General features: G+C 46.6%; 1 pseudogene; it reads left to right on the plus strand.

The window, feature by feature from the left end:
* The first annotated feature begins 7,825 nt into the window (after window positions 1–7,825).
* LOC142839329 (GTPase IMAP family member 6-like) lies at window positions 7,826–15,265 on the plus strand (annotated as a pseudogene).
* Window positions 15,266–23,904: the final 8,639 nt, after the last annotated feature.

The following is a 23,904-nucleotide window of genomic DNA, read 5'->3' on the forward strand; positions in this document are numbered from 1 at the left end:
CTTTGCGATGATAACAGTGTTCCCAGGGCTCGTGAGGCTCTGATGTTTGGCTGTGTGACTGGAGTGACAGGAGACTATGCTCTACAGTTTAGTTCAGATGATTAACTATGCATTCATGTGGCCGGTAGCTACCGTCTGAGCAGCAGTTATATTTATTTTCAGTGCTGGGGATCGAACCCTTGGCCTAGCACATAATGCTAGGCAAGGTCTGTAGCATTAAACAAATGTATCTCTGGCCCTCTTTTCTTTTTGGTAAAGATTTATTTATGTATTTATTTATTTATGTATGTATGTATGTATGTATTTATTATGTACACAGTGATCAACCTCCATGTATGCTCGCAGGCCAGAAGAGGGCACCAGATCTCATTACAGATGGTTGTGAGCCACCATGTGGTTGTTGGTAATTGAACTCAGGACCTCTGGAAGAGCAGTCAGTGCTCTTAACCTCTGAGCCATCTCTCCAGCCCCTCTGGCCCTCTTTTTACCTCTCATTTGAAGACAATGTCTCACTGAGTTGCCCAACCCAGCCTTGAATTTGCTCTGTAGCTGAGGCATGCCTTCAACCTGCCATCTGCCTGCCTCGGCCTCTCCAGCTGACTGGCATCACAGGCCTGCATCACAGGCCTCCAGGCTTGGTTAATGCAAACTTTTTAGCAAAATGATACAGAATACTGTAGGAGGGAAGAGGCGCAGGTAAAGATACGATAAAAATTGCAAAGCAAAAAGATCAAATGGATTTAATATTTATTAAAATCCCAAGCTGAGATGGGAAGGCGTGTTGCTGACGAGTTTTCCAGGGCTCCCTTGTAAGCTTCACTAGCCTGCTGCCCCTTGGGGAGGCTTAGACTTGGCATACTTTGTGAGGATTATGAGTTAAGAGGGTGTTTAATCTGAACACACCCCGAAAATATCCAGACTCTCACAATAAGATCAGTTGCTATAAGCTGCTCTCCCCTCACCCACTCTTCCAGAAGAAACGCCGCAGCAGCCCGGCTGGCGGTGCTCTCCAGAGAAGGCGGCTCTGTTGCCTCTGGTGGGAAGAGGACGCAGAATGCACACAGTCATCCCCCTGCTTCCGCTGCAAAGAGTCTGCTTCATGTCAATTTGGACTAAATTTGCTTTGAATCCCGAGACTTTGCACGTTGGGAAGTAAAGCGGTTTTTCTATGAACGGACAGCTTGTTGCTGGCTGTCAAAGTTTCACAGGAGAGACAGGTGCAGAGCCAAACACCCCCAGAGGCAGTTGTGAGAGCACAGTGACATCACTGAGAGGCGGGTGCTGCCAGCACAGGAAGCACAAAGTGTGTCTCTTGTGAGTTTTCCATCTGTGATGTCGGGTGTAGGTCACTGTCCTTTTCTTGAGAGTCATGAGGTAAAGACAGTGGCCACTTCCTTGGATCAGTTCACGGACGAAGCTTGGGCAGGGACAGTGCCATGTCCTGCTCCAGGGCGCCATTCTCACGCTGCACAGACAGCCATCTCCTCCTCACCACAAACCTCTTTAAATGCGTGCTCAGGAGTGGATGAACACATATTCGGTGGTCCTTTTTATGTGTGAGTTAGGGGCTGGAAAGATGGCTCATCAATGAAGAGCACTTGTTACTCTTGCAGACGAGTGGGTTCATTTCCCAGCACCCACATGATGGCTCGGACCTTTCAAAACTAACTATTCATAACTCAGTTCCAGGGGATCCAATGCCCTCTTCTGACCTCCACCCTCTCCTGCCCTCTGCCCTCTTCTGACCTCCACCCTCTCCTGATCTCTGCCCTCTCCTGACCTCCACCCTCTCCTGACCTCTGCCCTCTCCTGACCTCCACCCTCTTCTGACCTCCATCCTCTCCTGATCTCTGCCCTCTCCTGACCTCCACCCTCTCCTGACCTCTGCCCTCTCCTGCCCTCTGCCCTCTTCTGGCCTCCATCCTCTCCTGACCTCAGCCCTCTCCTGCCCTCTGCCCTCTTCTGGCCTCCATCCTCTCCTGACCTCAGCCCTCTCCTGCCCTCTGACCTCAGCCCTCTCCTGCCCTCTGCCCTCTTCTGGCCTCCATCCTCTCCTGACCTCAGCCCTCTCCTGCCCTCTGACCTCAGCCCTCTCCTGCCCTCTGCCCTCTTCTGGCCTCCATCCTCTCCTGACCTCAGCCCTCTCCTGCCCTCTGACCTCAGCCCTCTCCTGCCCTCTGCCCTCTTCTGGCCTCCATCCTCTCCTGACCTCAGCCCTCTCCTGCCCTCTGACCTCTGCCCTCTTCTGGCCTCCACCCTATCCTACCCTCTGCCTTCTTCTGACCTCTTCCCTCTCCTGACCTCTGACCTCCACCCTCTCATGCCCTCTGCCCTCTTCTGATCTCTTCCCTCTCCTGACCCCTGACCTCCATGGGCACCAGGCTTGCATGTGGTGCACATATATACATGAAGATAAAACACTCAAACACATTTTTAAAAGTCTTATTTGTGAGTTAGGGGCTGAAAAGATGGCTCATCAATGAAGAGCACTTGTTACTCTTGCAGAGGAGTGGGTTCATTTCCCAGCACCCACATGATGGCTCGGACCTTTCAAAACTAACTATTCATAACTCAGTTCCAGGGGATCCAATGCCCTCTTCTGACCTCCACCCTCTCCTGACCTCTGCCCTCTCCTGACCTCCACCCTCTCCTGACCTCTTCCCTCTCCTGACCTCTGACCTCCACCCTCTCCTGCCTTCTGCCCTATTCTGACCTCTTCCCTTTCCTGACCCCTGACCTCCATGGGCACCAGGCTTGCATGTGGTGCACATATATACATGAAGACAAAACACTCAAACACATTTTAAAAGTCTTTATTTGTGAGTTACTGTGATGTCATTCTTCATAAGAACCCACTCTCGTATTGAGTCTATTTTCTGGATGCTTGCAGGTGTAGTAGAAAAGATGAAGGCATTTAAGCCATCACCCACTGCAGGCAAACTTGTGAGTTTAGTGCTCATCCGATGGAGATAAGTGATAAACTCTTAGGCTGGCATTTAATTGCTTACACTTTATAGAAACCCTTGATAATTTCCTTATACTTTATAGAAACCCTTGATAATTTCCTTACACTTCATAGAAACCCTTGCTATATTGTTAGAGTTGCTTGAGACTGATTTAGAGAAGTTTGGATGGAATTTTAGGGCTTTGCAAAGGCTGGGGAATGCCATGATGTCCTCCTTTCTTGAGACTACAATGTAGGTCTTCTCAGTCTGGAGTTTTGCTATGTAGCCTTATGTTGGAAGCGTTCTGTTCAGAACAAGGGGTCCTCTAGTGTGAACTGCGGTGTAGTGGGAATGGAGCAGGTTTGGTGGGAGCCGTGGATGGGTCAGGGCTTCTGTCTGCAGGGCTTGCAGACAAGTCCTTAAAGGCACATGCGAGGTGGTGCCTCTTACAGTCCCATCTGAGCACATTCAGAGCCCCTACTTCAGTGAGTCGACATGGCAGAGCTGCTATGACAACGCAGTGGGCTCCTAAAATGACGTCTCCATGCGTCTGTGAACTCAGGGCTCACACAGAATCGGCCTTCTTCCCTGTTATTAGCCCGGTAATGAACAGAGCCGACCAACGTTGCCTTTAGACTCCTCTGACTTTGCAATGCTCTGCTGGTCTTGGGGAAGCAAACTCACCAGGGGAGGAGTGCTTCCGCCTTGGGAAGGTGTGAAAGAGTCCACTCCTGTCTCCACAAGTGCACCTCGGTGCTGTGGAATAATCCTTCTGCATACATGAGTATGTATTACTCTCATTGGTTAATAAAGAACTGACTGGCTGATAGCCAGGTAGGAATTCTAGGTGAGACAACCAAACCAGGAGAATGATGGGAAGAAGGGTGGAGTCAGAGGAGACATCAGCCAGCCATGGAGGAAGCAGGGTGTATAGAAAATGAGGTAACAAGTCATAAGTCACGTGGCAAAGCATAGATATGAAATATCTAATTTAAGTGCAAGAGTTAGCTAGTAACAAGCTTGAGCTATCAGCCAAGCAGTTGTAATTTATATTAAGTGTCTGAATCAATTATCTGGGGAATGGCTGTCCATTATTTGGGAACTGGAGGGTGAGACGGAAACTCCACCTAGACCTCTGAGAACATAGAAACAGGTGACAGCCACAGGCTCAAACATGTCCCCTTATTTAACTGTCTCTACTATCTGTGGTGGTTTGGACCACTCTAGGTGAGCCCCAGCAGAACTCAGTTGTACATTCTGGGCTTTGCTAGAACTCCTGATACAGAAAACCATGAATGTAAACAAGGTATTGTATGTCCTCAGATTTTCGAGTGACTTTCAGTGGAGGAACAGGCGGCTCAGTTGTCTAAATTGACTTCTTCAGGGAGAACAGCTAACAACTGATGCGGGCTGACAAGTGTGGAAAGCATTGCTGCACTGCTTACAATAAAATCATTAGCAAAGCGCATCTCACTGCTCTTGCTGATGTTAGCTTCTCTCAAATCTCTGCTCACCGTTTTATCTTTAACAATAGGTGAAATCTTCATTGTGATTTTCATACAGATTGCTCAATGTGGAAGTAGTGAGTCGTTTCAATATGCTCAGAACAATGTCTATTGATATCCATCTTTTGCATTTTCTGACAATTTCTCGGTTGCACTGTGGTTATTTTGATGTTGGTTGGTAGAGGTGCACTTTTGGCTCAAATGGTGGACAGCTTGTCTTGTCCTCTTGAATTTAGAAAACAAACTTCTAGGTTCTTCTACTGCTAGCTTATTATAACTAGTATCTAGAAGAACATTAATAGTGGCTGTGACAGCGGCCTCCCTATCGTCTTCCTGGTGTCCATGGCATGACATCAATGTTTCTTAATAAACAAGATGGTGACTGTGGTTGAGATGGAAAACTTTGCTACAGTTAGGAGGGTAATGGTTTATCAGGGTTTTAGCCTCTTTAACTACTGTCTGGCAGCTAAAGAGGTGGTCAGTCTGCACTACTTCATGGCTCTGGAATGCTTTAAATTATATGGAAATTTTTTCAAATATTGAATTTTATTTGCCCCATAAGACATCTCAATCGTTTAAGACTCTGCCAGATTCTGTTGGTTGTTAGTTTATTTAGTTTTTGGCAATGGCATTAATAAGTGATCTTGTATAGAGCAATTCTCTATTTTTAAAAAATTCAGTTTATTATTGCTATGTGTTTGGTGTTTTGCCTGTATGTTTGTGCTCCGCACACATACAGTACCCATGGAGGCCGGAAAAGGGCATCAGATCCCCAGAACTAGAGTTATAAATGGTTGTGAGCTGCCATGTGGGTGCTAGGAATTGAATCCAGGTCCTTCACAAGAACATCAAGTGTTTTTAGCAGCTGAGCCATCTCTCCAATGCCCAGTTCCTCTCTCTTTGATCACCTTAGTTGCATCTGAACCTGTTTTAGGAAAGCATAGATTTCATTTCATGTCTAGATATCTCAACCGTGGTACTTTTCTGACTGTTCCTCCACCCTGGAGGGATTCTGCTGCCATCTTTTCAGAAAGTAAGACTTTCTTATCACAACCTCCCCCTCTGACTTTCTTGGCTAGGCGTACCATTGAAGAGACTTCACCATGGTGAATGTTATTAGGAAGAATTCTGGGGTGCTCTGGGAGTTACAGGGGCTCCACTGATGGTGGTGGCAGTGAAATCACTTCTAAGAAGAGATAATGTTGTTTGCAGTGAAGCTGAAGAATTAACAGTGTGTAGGGAAAGGGATTAGATGTGTTTCTAGGAAGAAACAGAGCATAGCCCAAGAGAAGTGGCAGGAAGACTCCCTCAGGTCATCAAAGGGGTCAAAGGGCAGCGAGATCTACAGGCGGATGGCGGACATGGACAGGTCCTGACATTTTTCTTATAGAAAATAAAAAATCACCTCAGGGTTCGTCACGTCCCTTCCCCTCACTGTGCTTCACAGAAACTGGTTTCTGATTCTCTTACTGGGACCCTCCTCCACTTCTCGGCTTCTTTACCCACCTCCTCAGTGCATGTAAACAGGTGATTGTGGTCCAAGTGAGCAGAGGAGCCTCAGCTGAGACCTCTGAGGATGCTCGGGGGGCTTCTCGCCTGCTCTTTCCTCTGTTCAGAAGCTCATCAACAACCACCGCTTCCTCCCCAAACATGCTGTGGGAGCCCCTTCTGTTTTGACTTCTTATCCTTCCTGAGTTCAATTACATTGTATGATGAACTGTATGGTTAGGTGGTTGGCCACACGTGAAAAGTAACTGTTTCCGGTTAGATGTGTGAAGAAAACCATAAGATGGTGGCTACAAAGTCATCATGGATGGCAGAGAACTGTTCTTTTCTGGTGTGAGCAGGGGACAAAAATCCCAGCCACTCACTGGCCTCAAGGTCCTGAGTAAACATTTTCCATGAATGATGCAAAAATAAAGCTCGGGTAGGGACTGCGAGAAAACTCAAAGCAGCTGAGTAAAATGAAAGCAAACTGACCGAGGTTTCAGGGACTCAAGTCCCTAAATGGTGGGCATTGCTGGCCGTCCTGCTGAGACGACCCAGGGCCTGTTACTCCTGGATACACAGCATCACGCAAAAGAGATGAGATCTGCACGCCTAACACTAAGAGCCTGGGCTTGCACACCACCTACTTAAGATGCAGGGCTCAAATAGAACACTCCAAAATAAAAACACTTGGGGATAATTGTTTCTTTGGAAAGCGTGTAATTCTATTCTTGTGTTTCACCAACAATTACTGATGGCCTTGTTTTCGTATTCTAATCAATCTTCACAAAGGACACAGAAACTGAGCAAATACTGAAAGAAAATTCTAACACAACTGTGTCATCTCATCTGGAAGATCAAAAACCCAAATTCACAGGGCAGTGGGCACCTAACACTTTAGTCAAGTGGGATGTGGTGTTCATTCGAGCATTGACCCTCAGACATGAGGTCCAGGGCAGTTTCTCACAGCAAGTGTGGGGAGATGCTTTCTCCTCTCTCCTTATCCTTGTGAACCAACCCCAAACTATGCTCTGTGTGGCAGTAACTCATTTCCTGTGGGGACAGAGACTCTATGGAGTTCAGATTAACCAACCCTGGGAGAGTGAGTCGGAAGAGATACAAAAGAAAGCATGGAGAAGATTCCTAGGGGAGACAGTGATGTGTGGTGGTCATAGTGGTTAAGAATTTGATTCTGAAATCCAGAACAAATGTGTCTGTACTGTCCTAACACCATAGACTCTCCTTTAACAATAAAATCAGAATTACAAACTGATAAAGGATTATATTTTGGCTTTTCTGTTAGTGTGATAAACATCTCACAGAAGCAACTCAAAGGAGTGGTGTTTATTTCGGGTCATGGCTACAGAGGCATTTCAGTCCATCAGAGCGGGGAAGGCAGGGCAGGCATAGGGAGCTGAGTGCAGAGTGTGCGACCCGGTCTGGGAGCCTGACACTGAGTCTTCACTCTGGCTCAGTGAATTCCTGGTTCTGCTATCTCGGAAGTTTGCTGGTGGCTGAATGTTGGGGACCAAGAACCTCAGTCATTTGTCCCAGGTTTAAACTTAACTGTTCCAAGAAAAGATATTTAGAAGAAGGACTAGGGGAGGGGAGGGATGGTGGCTGCTTGTCCAGCTCTGAAACTGTAGGGTCACTCTGGGAGGTGAGCTAAGCTCCAAATGGTGGATCACGTCCAAAGGTGGATCAGGGGGTCTGGTCCCTGACACTGGCTTCCCGGAGATCTGCAGCTTCCTAATTCTCCAAACTTTGTTACCTGGATCAGGATGAAATTAACCACCATGAACGACACTATGTTCCTTTAAAATCCTTTTCTAGCCTGTCAGCGGAAGAGTCTGGCTTGTGTTTTTGATCACTTCCTGTTTCTCTTCTTACAGCGAGCTGCTCTTTGAAGGGCCGTTCTTGAGCTCAGAGCATGCAGAGCTGATGAAACATGGCTTGAAAGATGGATCGGCTTTACAGGGGAGCAGAGTCCATTGGTTCCTATGCTGCGGAAACCTTTTTCTGGCCGTTCTGTTCCATCTACAAAAGATACTGCCTCTCGACCCCACCAGGAGAGCCAGAAATTTCATGGGCGTGTAATGCCACAGGAGACAGGAAACAGCCATTCTTGCCTGTCAGCCAGCCCCGATGTAAGTCCCACTGTGTGTGTGTATGTTTACATGTGTGTATGTGGTGTTTGTCTTGTTTGGATTTGTATGTTTTCACATGTGTGTATATGTACGTCCTGTAAGTGTGTGTTTGTTTGAGGATATGCACTGTTTATAAACATTTGTGTTTGTGTATATGTGTGTTTACATGCCTGTGTGGTGTATGAATGTTGTGTATAGTGATTGCATTATATATGTGCATAAAACTTATGTTTCTGTACATATTGTATGTATATTTGTGCACCATAGGCATGTGTGAGTGGCTTTGTATGTACATTTCTGTTCATTTGCATGCATGTTTACATGTATGTGTATGAATGGGGTACACTGTATTTTTATGGATTGTATGTGTCATGTTTGGATTTGTATATGTGTTTATATGTGTGTATTATTTGTGTGTATATGTGTATGTGTTTTCAACTGCATAAATGTGTGCCACAAGTATATGTTCATGTGTGTTTACAAGTAGGCATGGTGAGTGTATGGTGGATATCATGTTTATATTTTTTACTTAAATTTTTTCCACAGAATATATTTTGATCATTTCCCCTTCTCCTTATCCCGTAATTTACCAATCAAACTTTATGCTCTCTCTCTCTTAAAATATAAAATTAAAAAACCTGAAAATCAAAATAATCAAATTAAAAAACCAGTAAGACAAAAAGAAAAGGCCAAAACAAAATTAAATGATTCATAAAGCCCACAAAACTGATTTTTGGTTTTGAGCCCATGCACAGCAATAGATAGCTAACACGAACTGAACTCAGCATCTTTGGTTGGAGGTTCTTCCTCATAACGTTTGTCAGAGCATTTACGACTTCCGGTTTTGAGTTTTTATGGGATTCTGTTACCGTGTGTGTCTACATCCATGTGTGTTTCTCCTATGTTTTCTTTAGCTCTTCTTCACCTGTTTGTTTGTTCACTTATTTTGTCCTATTCTGGTTTGTTTGTTTTTGTTTTATCTTTTTTGTTTTATTTTTATTCTTTATTTGGTTTCTAAGGGGAGACAGAAAGGGTGTGGATTCTGACCGGAGGAGAGGTGGGGATGATCTCAGGGGGTTGGGGGAGGGAAAACCATAATCATAATATTTTGTATGAAGAAAAAAATTCTACTTTCAGTAAAAGAAAAATAAGGGGTAAGCCCACAGAAAATCATGGAGCTTGTTTTGGATGATACATGTATTTCTATGTATGTCATGTGTGTTACATGTTTGTGTGTTTATGAACCTGTGTGTGTGGCTGTGTCTACACATTCATATATGTGTAAGTGGCGTGACAGAAAGAGCTGTAGCACGGAGCCAGAACTTAGTGCTCTGTGGTGTTCTTCATGCTTGTTTGTCTCGGTGCTGGGGACCTGAAGCCAGGGTCTTGCACACTCCCTGTAAGTGCTCTACCTCTGAGCCATGTCTGCCACCCCCCAGTGGGAGAGGGTCCCTGGGGGCACTTTTTAAATTTTACTCTCTTTCTGAGCAATGTAACCAGGGTGATAATGGCTCTCTCATCTGGGCTGGAGATAAAAATTTGAAGGTACCCTGCGTGTGTGTGGCACTGTCTGGGGAGGGCCGGGAAGACTCGGAGGACACGGCCTCCTTCCTTTGACAGTGCCGTGGGCACAGGGCTGGGTACGTAACTGTCGCCCTGGGTGGTTCCTGGGCTCTGCACCCTCCAGTTTCATCTGTTGGGAACTGTTTCCTGTCCGTTCACTGTTCTCCAAGAAACCAATGAGGATCAGTAAAGACACACTGCAAAGATTGAAGGGTCTGTAGCTTGTAGACCTCCGGGTCATAGAGCAGGGGACACAAAGGCATCCAAGGCAGTGGGAACGCTGCTCAAGCCAGGAGGTGGCTGACCAGAGCTGAATGAGGCCATCGACTTTGCCTGCTTCCTTGGGAGCCACCAGACTTTCTTCAGGTACCTGCATCCACGTGTTAACCCATCCACATTAAGCCAGCCATTTGCTGAGCATTGCAAAGCTGTGTCTTCAGTGGGTCCCACTGGCTTTTTCTGGGATTCAGAGGAGACAGGGCAATCTGCTGGTTGAATAGAGCAGAGCACCCAACAGTGCGGTGACAGCAAGTCCAGGTCCACACTGGGGCTCCCCACCCCAGAGCCTTCGTCCGGATTGTGTAGTCCAGGTCCACACTGGGGCTCCCCACCCCAGAGCCTTTTTCCAGATTGTCTAGTCTGGCTGTGAGGGTCCTGAGAAAGTCATGGATCATGACTTCCCAACCCTGTCGGGAATCTAATAATCAATCTAATAACAGCTCTGCAGGCTCCTGAGGCAGAGATGGTACTGCCCAGGAAGCGAGGAAGCATCAGAGTGGTGTTGGCAGCTCCTGGTTGGGATGCTGCAGCTCTAATGTGCAAAGAGAGCTAAAGGTGATCGGTAACTGTGACTAGACCGTGACATTGCAGAAGCAGGTCTCTTTAGATTTAGCCCGAAAATTCACCCTGAAAGGATACTGAGGACCAGGAATGTGAGCATCCTAGCCAATGATGGTGTCTCCATTGCACACTGAGGCGCCCGGTTCACCCCTTGCACTGTGAAGGTCCCTATGGCTGCCCCCTTCCTTGCCACTACTGAACACAGCCACCAGCTTTCAGCCATGCCAGTTCTCAGTCCTAAAGCCTAGATGGTTCTTTCTGGACTCAAGACCCAAAGTTGCACCCTCCCCAGAACTTCCTGACCCTGCCCATGTAGATCTTACATTGTCTGAGACACAAAATCAAGGCCATGCTACCTCTTTCTCCCTCTTCCTTACCATTCTTCTCCTCCTGATCCCATTTCTCCACCCAGGCCCTCAGTGCACAGCTCTGGACACTGCTTTCCCAAACCAATTCAGTGGCTCCTTTCTCCATGACAAATAATCTCTTTCACTCATGATGGAGGACACACCTTTGGGGAGTAGGGTTCCTAAAGCCCCCAGAAAGTGCCCCATACTCCTTACCTCATATTTACTTACCCCATACTCCTTACCCCATACTCCTCTTTCCCACTCCTTATCAAGCACACACACCCCCCCACACACACACACCCCACACACGTGTGAAATAACTTTCCTCTCACGAGGAAAAGACAAGCATCCCTTCAAACACAATCAGTTAAAGTTTATAGGCTGGAGACATGGCTCAATGGATAACAGGGCTTGCCATGAGTACTTAACCCTGAGTTTGATTCCTGGAACCCACGGGGGAGGAGAGCATCGTCCTCTAATCTCTCCGTGTGCGCAAGGCACATAACCGCCTGTGCATGCAAGTGTTCACGAGCGCACACGCACGCACACGCGCACAAATTTTATTTACATGTATTTAAATGTATTATTGTCTTCTGTGGATGGAAGAAGAAGAGTGTAAACATGGTCCCCGGAAGGACCCCACAAGGCAGTCGCCCCTGGACTCCGATCAAGGGCTGACAAAAGGTACACTGCTTTCCTAGCAGAGGAGAACTGGGAGGCGTGGAAGGGAACACCAGTGTGCAGACGGATGCGAGCCCACACCCTGAGTGCTGGCAGGGGCAGCTGAAGGCCCTCATTACATAGATTTACCCACTGTAGCCAAATAGAGCAAGAGGGCTCCTCTTTACACCAGGGAAAACCAAGGAAAGGGACCCCTGCCAGGTGGACGGCCTTAGGGGTGACAAATGCCGGTTCCAAGGAAAAGAGCCTTCGTATCTAAGCTCCTCCCTGAGAAGGACGTGCTGGTCTGGACGTGATAAGAAGACTGCTCCAGCTCTGGACGTCAGCAGTCCTTGTGTGTGGTTAGCTGTGTCCGATGTGTCACATGGGTTGACAGTGTCATGCAAGCAAGCAGAGTGTCACCAGTGGCCACTGGGAGGGACTGGGCTCTGTCTTCTCAGAGATTCACCTTTGCCACCTAACCTAAGGAGAGGGCATTTGGGGATGTTAGAAACCTACCCGTGTATTCTTTCTAGAAGAAATGATTTGTGACTCATTGCATTTTACCATGAATGATATTTTTCCTTATTTATTCCAAGGGCCAGGACCATCAGGGAAAAACAGCCCAGTTATTCTACCACATGGGAAAGTCACCAACACAAGCTAAGACTTTTTCACTTCTTACGGGAAGCAAAGCTAGTCATTACTCGAAAAGTCCCCTCTCTGCGTCTCACAGTGCATTTAGCTTTTCTGTTTGAGCTCCAGCTGCTGAAAAGAGTTCCTCTCTGGCCCTAGCTGCACCTTAGCTAGGCAGGCAGGAATGGACATCCAACGTCCGTGCTTAATTGAAACTTCTGTGTATCCACTCAGATTCTTTCTATTCCCTTTGAAAAAGCTCAGGAGAGCCAAGATGATTGCAGTTCAGCCTAGGCTGCAGACGTGCAGAAGCAAAACCAGTGGGTGCTGAGGTTTGAAGGCAGAACCTAGCAGTTTTTGGTAGGGTTAGCGCTATGTGATCTGAGACCCATCAGTGTCTCCCATGGGGACCACACTTGGAAACTGTCATTTGTCACTGTATGTGGTTTGGGTCCTAGGACCTGCAGGGCTGAGAGAAGGGCATTTCCTTCCCAGTCCCCAGCCTCAGGCATATTTAAAATTTTTTAGCACTGGATTAGCCAGTGTTTAGTTGACATATGAGTCTCCCTTCTCAGCTGGTGGCTCTGATGTCCTTCTTTGTAGGATGTTCACCTCTGCCTTCCAGGACACAGGCTGAGAATGTAAGCCCAGGGAAGACTCAGGGTCAGACGCCGGCCTTTGTCTCTGCAAGCTCCTCATCCTGAAACTCTGTTTTTCAGATGCGCAGGGGGTTATGACCTCTGATAAGCAGAGGGGATAGGTTCTGTTCCGTTTCTCTCTGATGGTTTACTTTGTCAAATTCTTCTAGGTCTGAAGGAGAAAGAGCTCACCCCAAAGAAACTGCAGCTCCTTTTGGTGGGGAAAACAGGAAGTGGGAAAAGTGCAACAGGAAACAGCATCCTTGGCAGGCAAGTATTTGAGTCCAAAATCAGCGCTAGACCAGTGACCTTGACCTTCCAGAAAGGGAGTGGAGAGTGGGATGGAAAGGAGGTTGAGGTGATCGACACCCCGGACATTTTGTCACCTCAGTATCAGCCTGAAGTGGCAGCTGAGAAGATCTGTGAAGTCTTGGCCTCTCCGGGGCCCCATGTAGTGCTCCTGGTGATACAGGTGGGCCGGTACACGGCAGAAGACCAGCAAGCTGCCAGGCGCCTCCAGGAGATCTTTGGAGAAGGGATCCTGGCTTACACCATTCTGGTGTTCACTCGGAAGGAAGACCTGGCTGGGGGCTCCGTGGAGGAATATGTTCAAGAGAACAACAATAAGAGCCTGGATGATCTGCATGTTGCGTGTGAGAGGCGACACTGTGGCTTCAACAACAGGGCACAAGGGGATGAGCGGAAGGCCCAACTGGAGGACCTTAAGGAGAAAATCGACTTGGTCTTGTGGGAAAACGAGGGCCACTGTTACACCACAAAACTTCCAAATGTTCCCAGCAAAGCAGTTTAACCACAGAGCAAGGCTCTGTGGAGGAATCCCTCTAGGAGTCCTGGCTGAAAGGCTGTCCCAGATCCTGATGGCTTCCGAGAGACCTGTAGGTTCCTGATAGGGAGGGAGGGCATCCTGACGAGTGCAGGACCACCATACACAGGAGTGTCTTAGTTAGTGTTCTCTTGCTGTGAAGAAACACCATGACCATGGCGACTCCTATAAAAGAAAGCATTTATTGGGACTGGGCTTTCAGTTTCAGAGGCTTAGTCCATTATCATCATGGCTGGGAGCATGTCAGGAAGCATGGAAGCAGGCAGACATAGAGCTGGAGAAGTAGCTGGGAGTTTACATCCAGATCCACAGACAGCAGTTTGAGGGAGACTCTGGGTTTGGAATGGACTTTTTGAAACCTCAAAACCCGCTCCCAGTGACAGACTTCCTCCAACAAGGCCACACCTCCTAATCCTTTCAAACAATGTCACTCCCTGGTGACCAAGCACTCAAATCTATGAGCCTCTGGTGGTCATTCTCATTCAAACACCACAAGGACATTCCATCAGCAGCTCTACCCTGTGTCCAGTCCTTGTATTCTGCTCCCTCTGTCTCCAAAGAGAACTTTCCAGTCCTTAGGTCAGACAGTCAGGTGTGGCCATGGGCTGAGGCCTCAGTTCAGGGGAGTCAGCTACATTCTGTGTCCAGCTACGTTGTTTCTTTCTGACACATGGGTCCTCCTTACACTTAGCCCATAGCACAGTGCCCTGACAGGGGACTTTCTGTCCCACTGATACCACATTTTTATGTTCTGTGTCTAATCTCTGAGACAAACATAGCTCTTTGCCATTGCCTGACTCTTTCTTTCATGTAAGTTCCACAGCTGCCTAGCCAAGGTCATCAGGGTTGAATCAACCCAGGGACAGCCATGGGCCAAATGGTTATATATTTCTTAAGTTTCATCCTTATCCATAAAGGGGGACAGACATTATGATTACAAGAGACCTGCCCTGTGTAATGGGTGGAAAATGACAACAAGACAGATGACTAGAGAGGCCGAGACCATCAGTTAGGGTTTTCTTCCACGATGTAAGGTGTTTTCATAGGCTGTGCTCTATAACCGTGTTCTAAGCACAGATGTAAGGTGTGTTCATAGGCTGTGCTCTATAACCGTGTTCTAAGCACAGATGTAAGGTGTGTTCATAGGCTGTGCTCTATAACCGTGTTCTAAGCACAGATGTAAGGTGTGTTCATAGGCTGTGCTCTATAACCATGTTCTAAGCACAGATGTAAGGTGTGTTCATAGGCTGTGCTCTATAACCGTGTTCTAAGCACAGATGTAAGGTGTGTTCATAGGCTGTGCTCTATAACCGTGTTCTAAGCACTGATGTACTTCCAAGCTTTTGAGAGACTTTGCTGCAATGACCACATGTGCACAGTGACTAACTCTGAACCATTTATGTCCTTGCTGGGATGAGGGGGGCAGCTAGTGCCTCTGCCATCTTTTGCGAGCTAAGAACAGTTGGAACAAATGCATGCAAGCAGACCACCATGCAAGTGCAAACCTTGCAACAGATCCGAAGGCAGACAGGACATGGCAGAGACTCCAAGGAGTCAGAAATCTGAGGGTGCCAACCCAGAAACCTTGCCTGTGTGCCGTCTCCCTGGGCTTCACCATAGGCTCCCAATAAAGTCATGTTTCGTGGGTACCACTCGCCTCTTTGTGATTTTTGTCTGACTTGGGAAAAGAACCTTGAATTGATTGGTAAGCACAGTGGCTCTGATATGCATGGCAAGATATATCCTGGGCTATGGAAGAATATGAAGAGGAGCCTAGAGAGAGGCTAAATCAATAAATTAATAAATATGACACTGGCACTTGATCCTCTTGAACCATAACAAACAGGTCTCATGGGCGCTTCCTATGGTCAGAATGAGCGGAGTTGGGCTAAGAACTGCAGATGCCAGCCTTGGCATAGGAGAACCATACCCTGAGGCTGCAGGGGTCTCCATCTGCATGAACTTGGGCAGAAAGGCCGTCTTCCCTCAAGTCACTCGTATTACCTCCCCTTTTTTCTTTGGGTTCTATCACCCAGTTTTAGATCTAGCTTTGGGGATGTGAGAGAGCAAAGTCTATTTCCATATTTCCATGAGCCTCCTTCACCGTGGTAGGTGTGTGGACGGCTGAAGGGAAGGTCTGCCTGTGTAAGTGATCTCTGCAGGAAGATCAATCAGAACAGTGAGCGGAGGGAAGGGAGTCTTTGAAAGAAGGGAACCTGCAAAAGAAGGCTAGGGGCTTAGACCACATGCATGGCAGGAACCTGGTTTTCACAAGATCACTTCAACAGAACAGAGGCGTCTTCCTGGAGAGATGGTCCTACAGATGACGTGCAGCCAACAGAAGAAGGAAGCAGGACATTGGCTTAGACCTCTTTTATTTATTTATTTTCATTTTTCAAGACAGGGTCTCATTATGTAGTCCTGGATGTTTTGAGACTCACAGTGTAGAACAGGCTGGCCTTGAACTCACAGAGCTCTGCCTACCTCTGCCTCCTGAGTGCTGGGATTAAAGGCGTGTGCCACCACCACCTGGCTGACTCAGACCTCTTCAAGGAAGCAGTTTAGCCAACTGTACAGGCTGCTGTGCTTCAGATGCCCCTGAGCATCTGCAAGAGTCAGGAAAGGTGGGAGTGTGGCCAGCTGATGGGAAGTTAACGAGAGGAAGAAGGTGACAGATGCCCGATTCCCCCTGTTTCCCCCTTCAGCTGTGCAGCAGAGGCTGGAGCTCTCTTCCTCACGGAAGGTTCGGGAGTGGGGTAGTAGGGACTGTGTGGATGGACTGTCAGGACTCAGAAGATGCTGCCTTGGGTTCTGCTAGATGCTTATCTGTAGGCCTGAGTCCAGTCTCCTCTGTTTGGCCAGAAAGAGGAAGTCCTAACCTCCCTTACCAGGCAAGGATATCATGAATCACTTCTTTAGCAAAAGGCAGAAATGGCCCTGTTTGGAATGATGCTGGGAAGTACCTGACAAAGCGCTTGCCCTTCCTTGTATTGTTCTGACTTCCTCAAACAGGAAACAGACTGTTTCCTCAGCCCTGGCTCCCAGCAGCCAGAGTTGATCAATACTTTTACTTCCTTGATTCTCTCCTCCCTGAGATAGCTGCATCACTGAAAGCTGGGCACAATGAATCAGGCGTCTTGATATCCCCAGACTGAATCATCCGCCCAAAACAAGTGTTTTTATTAAAGACAAGCCTGGCATCGTGTAATAATATTCTAAGGATGTGAGGGATCTGTATGCAGTGTGGATCTATAGTAAGGCACTCTTTTACTGATCTATAGTCAGGTACTCTATTACTGATCTATAGTAAGACACTCTATTACTGATCTATAGTCAGGCACTCTATTACTGATCTATAGTAAGGCACGCTATTGCTGATCTATAGTAAGACACTCTATTACTGATCTATAGTGAGGCACTCAATTACTGATCTATAGTAAGACACTCTATTACTGATCAATAGTAAGACACTCTATCACTGATCTATAGTCAGGCACTCTATTACTGATCTATAGTAAGACACTCTATTACTGATAATGTCAGGCACTCTATTACTGATCTATAGTCAGAAACTCTATTACTGAGCTATTGTAAGACACTCTATTACCGGTCTATAGTAAGACACTCTATTATTGATCTATATTCAGGCACTCTGTTACTGATCTATAGTAAGACACTCTATTACTGATCTATAGTAAGACACTCTATTACTGATCTATAGTAAGACACTCTATTACTGATCTATAGTAAGATACTCTATTACTGATCTATAGTAAGACACTCTATTACTGATCTATAGTAAGATGCTCTATGACTGATCTATAGTCAGGCACTCTATTTCTGATCTATAGTAAGACACTCTATTACTGATCTATAGTAAGATACTCTATTACTGATCTATAGTAAGACACTCTATTATTGATCTATATAAGACACTCTATTACTGATCTATAGTCAGGCACTCTGTTACTGATCTATAGTAAGACACTCTATTACTGATCTATAGTCAGGTACTCTATTACTGATCTATAGTCAGGCACTCTATTACTGATCTATAGTAAGACACTCTATGACTGATCTATAGTAAGACACTCTGTTACTGATCTATAGTAAGACACTCTATTACTGATCTATAGTCAGGTACTCTATTACTGATCTATAGTCAGGCACTCTATTACTGATCTATAGTAAGACACTCTATGACTGATCTATAGTAAGACACTCTGTTACTGATCTATAGTAAGACACTCTATTACTGATCTATAGTAAGACACTCTATTATTGATCTATAGTCAGGTACTCTATTACTGATCTATAGTAAGACACTCTATTACTGATCTATAGTAAGACACTCTATTACTGATCTATAGTAAGACACTCTATAACTGATCTATTGTAAGACACTCTATTACTGATCTATAGTAAGACACTCTATTCCTGATCTTTAGTCAGGCACTCTATTTCTGATCTATAGTAAGACACTCTATTACTGATCTATAGTAGGTACTCTATTAGTGATCTATAGTAAGGCACTCTATTACTGATCTAGGAAGGCACTTTATTACTGATCTTTAGTAAGACACTCTATTACTGATCTATAGTAACGCACTCTATTTCTGATCTATAGTAAGACACTCTATTACTGATCTATAGTAAGACACTCTATCACTGATCTATAGTCAGGCACTCTATTACTGATCTATAGTAAGACACTCTGTGACTGATAATGTCAGGCACTCTATTACTGATCTATAGTCAGGCACTCTATTACTGAGCTATTGTAAGACACTCTATTACCGATCTATAGTAAGACACTCTATTATTGATCTATTGTAAGACACTCTATTTCTGATCTCTAGTAAGACACTCTATTACTGATCTATAGTAAGACACTCTATTCCTGATCTATAGTAAGACACTCTATTCCTGATCTATAGTCAGGCACTCTATTTCTGATCTATAGTAAGACACTCTATTACTGATCTATAGTAAGACACTCTATTACTGATCTATAGTCAGACACTCTATTTCTGAGCAGGGAGGGAGGAGTCCTGAGCAGACGGAATGTGCTCCACAGCCTCACCAGCGAGGACGCTCTGTCGGGTAATGACTGCAGCAGGACACACTGTCGAAACGTGGAGGAGAAAGATATGCCCTTACAGTTAGGTCTAAAATCCCGCTATGCCAATCATAGCCTCTCTAGAAATAAGGCTTTGAGAAATCTTAATAGGAGCCTCTGTCAGTCAGAGGGTGCCCGGGAAGAATGTAACTTCATGGGCAGCAAGCGGAATGGCAGCATTAAAGGCAGGCTAGGATTGGGAGACCAGGAGAAAGTTGAACATTCTTCTTTTCTAAAAAGAAAGAAAGACAGAAAGAAAGGTAGAAACGAAGGAAGGAAGGAAGGAAGGAAGGAAGGAAGGAAGGAAGGAAGGAAGGAAGGAAGAAGAAAAACTATTCTTTTGTAGTGCTCACCCATTGCATTTGGCAGCAGATCACAAATGAACGTTTGGCACTGTTTAAATCAATGCAATCTGACCTGTTGAGCAGCTCTAGATGGTGGTGGTGTGTCGTCTCCGCAGTGTGCAATCTCTGTAGCTCTTTATGTTGATGTGATGTGGAAAGTCCTTCTGTATATGTATTGCTTTTATTGGTTTTTAAAGAAGCTGCTTTCAGCCAATGGCTTAACAGAATATAGCCAGGCTGGAAAAGATAGATAGATAGATAGATAGATAGATAGATAGATAGATAGATAGAGTAGGCAGAGTCAGTGAGACACCATGTAGCCACCAGAGGAGAAAGACGCAATATATCAGTTAGAACCTTGCAGGTAGGCCACAACCTTAATGGTAAAATATAAAATATTAGAAATGGATTAATTAAGATATAAGAACTAGCTAGCAATATGTTTAAGTGATTGACCAAGCAGTGATTTAAATAATATAGTTTCTGAGTGATTATTTCAGTTCTGGGCAGCTGGGAATGAATGAGCAGCCTTCCGCAATAGCAGTGGTGTGCATTCTCCGCAGTGCGCAGTCTGCAGCTCTTTATGATGATGGTGTGCATTCTCTGCAGCCTACTTATCTCTGCAGCTACATATACTATGGTATGCACTCTCTGCAGTGTGCAGTGTCTGAAGTTCCATATACTGGTGATGTCATTCTCCGCAGTGTGCAGTCTCTGCAGCTCCATATGGTGACGGTGTGCATTCTCCGCAGTGTGCAGTCTCTGCAGCTCCATATGGTGACGGTGTGCATTCTCCGCAGTGTGCAGTCTCTGAAGTTCCATATACTGGTGTGCATTCTCCGCAGTGTGCAGTCTCTGCAGCTCCATATGGTGATGGTGTGCATTCTCCGCAATGTGCAGTCTCTGCAGCTCTATGTGGTGACGGTGTGCATTCTCCGCAGTGTGCAGTCTCTGCAGCTCTATATGGTGACGGTGTGCATTCTCCGCAGTGTGCAGTCTCTGCAGCTCTATATGGTGATGGTGTGCATTCTCCGCAGTGTGCAGTCTCTGCAGCTCCATATGGTGATGGTGTGCATTCTCCGCAATGTGCAGTCTCTGCAGCTCTATGTGGTGACGGTGTGCATTCTCCGCAGTGTGCAGTCTCTGCAGCTCTATATGGTGACGGTGTGCATTCTCCGCAGTGTGCAGTCTCTGTAGCTCTGGTGGTCTCAGGCTTTCTCTGGCCCCGCCAGCTGTCCTGCAGGTCTCTGTGTGGGTTCCAGAGTCGGGTGGACTCTTCTCTGGACCACACTCTACCCCTCTCCACTGAGGCCCCTTATCTCCAGGCTCTGGTCAACATGGAGGTCTCAGCTGAGGTAAATGGTGTCAGTTTCTCAGCTCAGAAAGCATCCTTTGCACTGCCATGGTTGACTTCTCCACATCTGTTTCAACTGCTCTAAACTTCCCTGTGGCACGTGGGGATTGCTCCCCATCAGCCCAAGCAGCACACTGATATTGTTGGCAACACCTCAGGAGATAATTCACTACAGTGGCTTGGCAAACAAAGGGACGATTTGGACATGACGAAGGGAGGTCCTGAGTCTGTTTGGGGCTGAGATCAGCACCTTCAGTCCTGTTTCCCTTTGTTCCTACTCAACATTCTTTGAGAGCAGCCTCCAGCCTCCAAATCCCAAGGAGAAGCAAGAGAACAAGGCCTTTATTACCAAGGCAGAGGAAGTGCAGGAACCCACAATACTTCTGCTTATGTTTCCTGGTCTACATCTGCCTCTAGCCACAGGAAACCCTGTGGAATGCAGTACTCACGTGGACACTGCTTTCTAGGCAATGGTGTGGGTCTATGAACAAGGAAGGAGCAAAGGTGGTAAGGACAGAAGACTAGTGGTGGGTGCCCGGCACGTGACTCAGCTCTGCTCCTCACTCTGGAGCCATTGCGGTCGCATTGCCGGGGTCAGGGTGACTTCCTACAAGGACCCACTGCGCTCTTGTTGATTCTACATGGGAGCCAAAGATGGGTCAAGAAATAAACCCTCAGAGTGGGCGTCTGGTTCCAAACCACACAGAGCTTGTACCTGGCCAGACTCCTACAGAGACACCATGGATAAAGAAAAATCAACCAGACCTAGAGAAACAAAGGCATTTGGGTTCTTGAAATAAGGAAACATGCCGGGAGGTGGAGGCGCACGCCTTTAATCCCAGCACTCTGGAGGCAGAGGCAGGCGGATCTCTGGGAGTTCGAGGCCAGCCTGGTCTACAAGAGCTAGTTCTGGGATTGGCACCAAAGCTACAGAGAAACCCAGTCTCGAAAAAAAAAAAAAGAAAAAAAAGAAATAAGGAAACACACGCAGACATCCCCTGTTGAGTGCTTTTCTCCAGACCAAAGCTCAAGGGGGCGAGAAGGCCTGAAGTCCCTGTGAGGTTTTTATTTCCTGGAAAAACACGCAGAAAGACTAAATTTGAAGTACATGTTTGTTTAATTTATTCTGTTGCGTTAGCCTTTGGGTCTTTTCCTTAAGGGATGAGGGCTGTTCCTATACTGACCACTTACAGCTCCTCTGTATCAGATGTTACCACCTAGTGCGGGAATCTGGGCAGTGTTAATGGCGGTGATTGGAAAAGCCATAGCAGAGACGATCCACGCTGAACAAATGCCCACGCTGAGAAGGCTGCCATCTTTTCTTAAATTTGCGTTAATCCTAGAAGATGATCGCTGCTGTATACTTCCTGCGTATTTTATGACGTGAACACTGCACTTCACAAAAACATTCAGTGTTTGTCACAGATTTTTATCAGGTACCTGGCAATTGTTTAAATATAAAGTGTGGGCCAAGGTCTGATAATGCACTGTCCAAACACATCCCAGGTGTGACTGGTGTGGCATTTCTGTGCCATTTTAGGATGCCTCCCCTGAGACTGAGAGCCTGTGCTGGACCAAAGAAAAGGCATTTCCCCTGCTTCAGATATTCCTAGAAAATAGCAGGATTACGTAGGATTACGCTCCCTGGGGGAGTCTGTAAGGAATGAATACCTATGCTCCCTAAGGGAAATCTATAAGACATGGACACCTACGCTCCCTAGGGGAGTCTGTAAGACATGGACACCTATGCTCCCTAGGGGAGTCTGCAAGGAATGGACACCTACGCTCCCTAGGGGAGTCTGTAAGACATGGACACACACTAAGGACTGGGTCAAGTAAGGAAGAGCGTCATTTTTGGCCACTTTATTGCTCCGCCTAGCATGTGACTCTCAGGTCATTAATGAGAGTCCACAGCAGGGACCCACAGCCATCGTGGGCTTAAGTATCCCATTACCTGTGTGAAGGTTCCCCATAAAGGACCAGCATGATGAGACCTGTAAAGGAAGATCCCGAAAGAGACCTTCACTCGGTCTACAAAATGGAAAGAGAAAGAACGCCTAGGTCTTTTCTTCTCACCAGGGCCCCAAAGTGAGAACAATGGTCTCTGCTTTTGAAAATATAAGCAGGAAATGTGGTTCAGTGGTTTTCATCTGAGCCTGCTCAAGAAAGGAGCAGAGCCAGCACTGAACTTCCCGAGCAAGGAGACATCAAGAATTTCTCACGGCAGAGTTGCCTCTTCTCCCCTGGCATAATTCTTGCCACACTCACCATCTGGCACCAACTAAAATTACTTCCACATTTTATAGTGTTCAATCAGCCAAAGGCTTAGTTTAGTGACTCCAGAGTCTGGAACCCCAAAGACCACCAGGAGACCAGATCTGATGTAAAGATAGAGTCTTCCTAATTACGAGTTCAAATCCAGTCTCTCGTCCATCGGATGCAGTGGTGGGCTGGGGGTCTGCATGTCGCATTGTCACAGTCTCAGGATCGGCATCTCTGGACTCGGTACCTGTCCTGGCTTGATTGGTTATTGCAGCAGTGGGGAAATGGCTGCATCTGGTGCTGTGGTTCCTGCATTCCGACCTCCTCAGTAAAGCGCGTCCAGAGCCCGCTAGCCTCGCCTCTGTTTGCTTCTTTTCCTTATGGGGACATCTTGTGATTTCTTGTCTTTTTGTTTCTGTTTATTTTTTTTCAGTAACTTAGTGCACGGTCGGGGACACAGCACATCCTGCTGGGTCAGGGGCCTACATCCTGGAGGGTCTTTTCTGCAGCCTGTCATGGCTACCATATTGTCAAAAGCAGGGGCCTGGGTAAGGGCTTGGGCCCTCACTGTTTTATATTATAAAGATGTGAGTATTTAGGAGTCAGGTGTGGTGGTGACGCCTTTAATCCCAGCACTTTGGAGGCAGGGACAGGAGGATCTCTGAGTTGAAGGCCAGCTGGTCTACAGAGTGAGTTCCAGGACAGCTAGGGCTACACAAAGAAAACCTGTCTCAAAAAAAACAAACAAAAATTTTAAAAATTATATTTAGTATTTCCTCAAACTCCCCATAACTGAAGCACTGCTGTGTGACATTTCCTCAGTGAGCATTTGACTGCGTAGACTTCTGAAGTCGTAGGCCACATGGATTTTACTCTGTGTTGTCAAGAGTTGGGGTAACAGAAGGATCTGAGGTGACCTCACAGCCAGTGTACAGAAACCTGCAAGGTCCAAATTTCAATCAAAGACTCTGTCTCAACCAACAAAACAAAGCAGAGAGGGTCTGTGAGAGGACTGTGGGGGTAAAGGCATCTCTACCGAGCCTGAGGACTTAGGTTGGCCCCTGGGGCTCACAGGGTGGAAGGAGAGAACCAACTCCCACAAGCTGTCCCCTGCCCTCCATATACACATGCACTGTGTGCACGCACACACGTAAATAAATGTAATAAAAACATTAAAAAGGTAGAGAGTGACTGAAGGAGACTTCGCTG

The sequence above is a fragment of the Microtus pennsylvanicus genome, chromosome 21 (genome assembly GCF_037038515.1).
Source record: "Microtus pennsylvanicus isolate mMicPen1 chromosome 21, mMicPen1.hap1, whole genome shotgun sequence".
NCBI classification, from domain to species: domain Eukaryota; kingdom Metazoa; phylum Chordata; class Mammalia; order Rodentia; family Cricetidae; genus Microtus; species Microtus pennsylvanicus.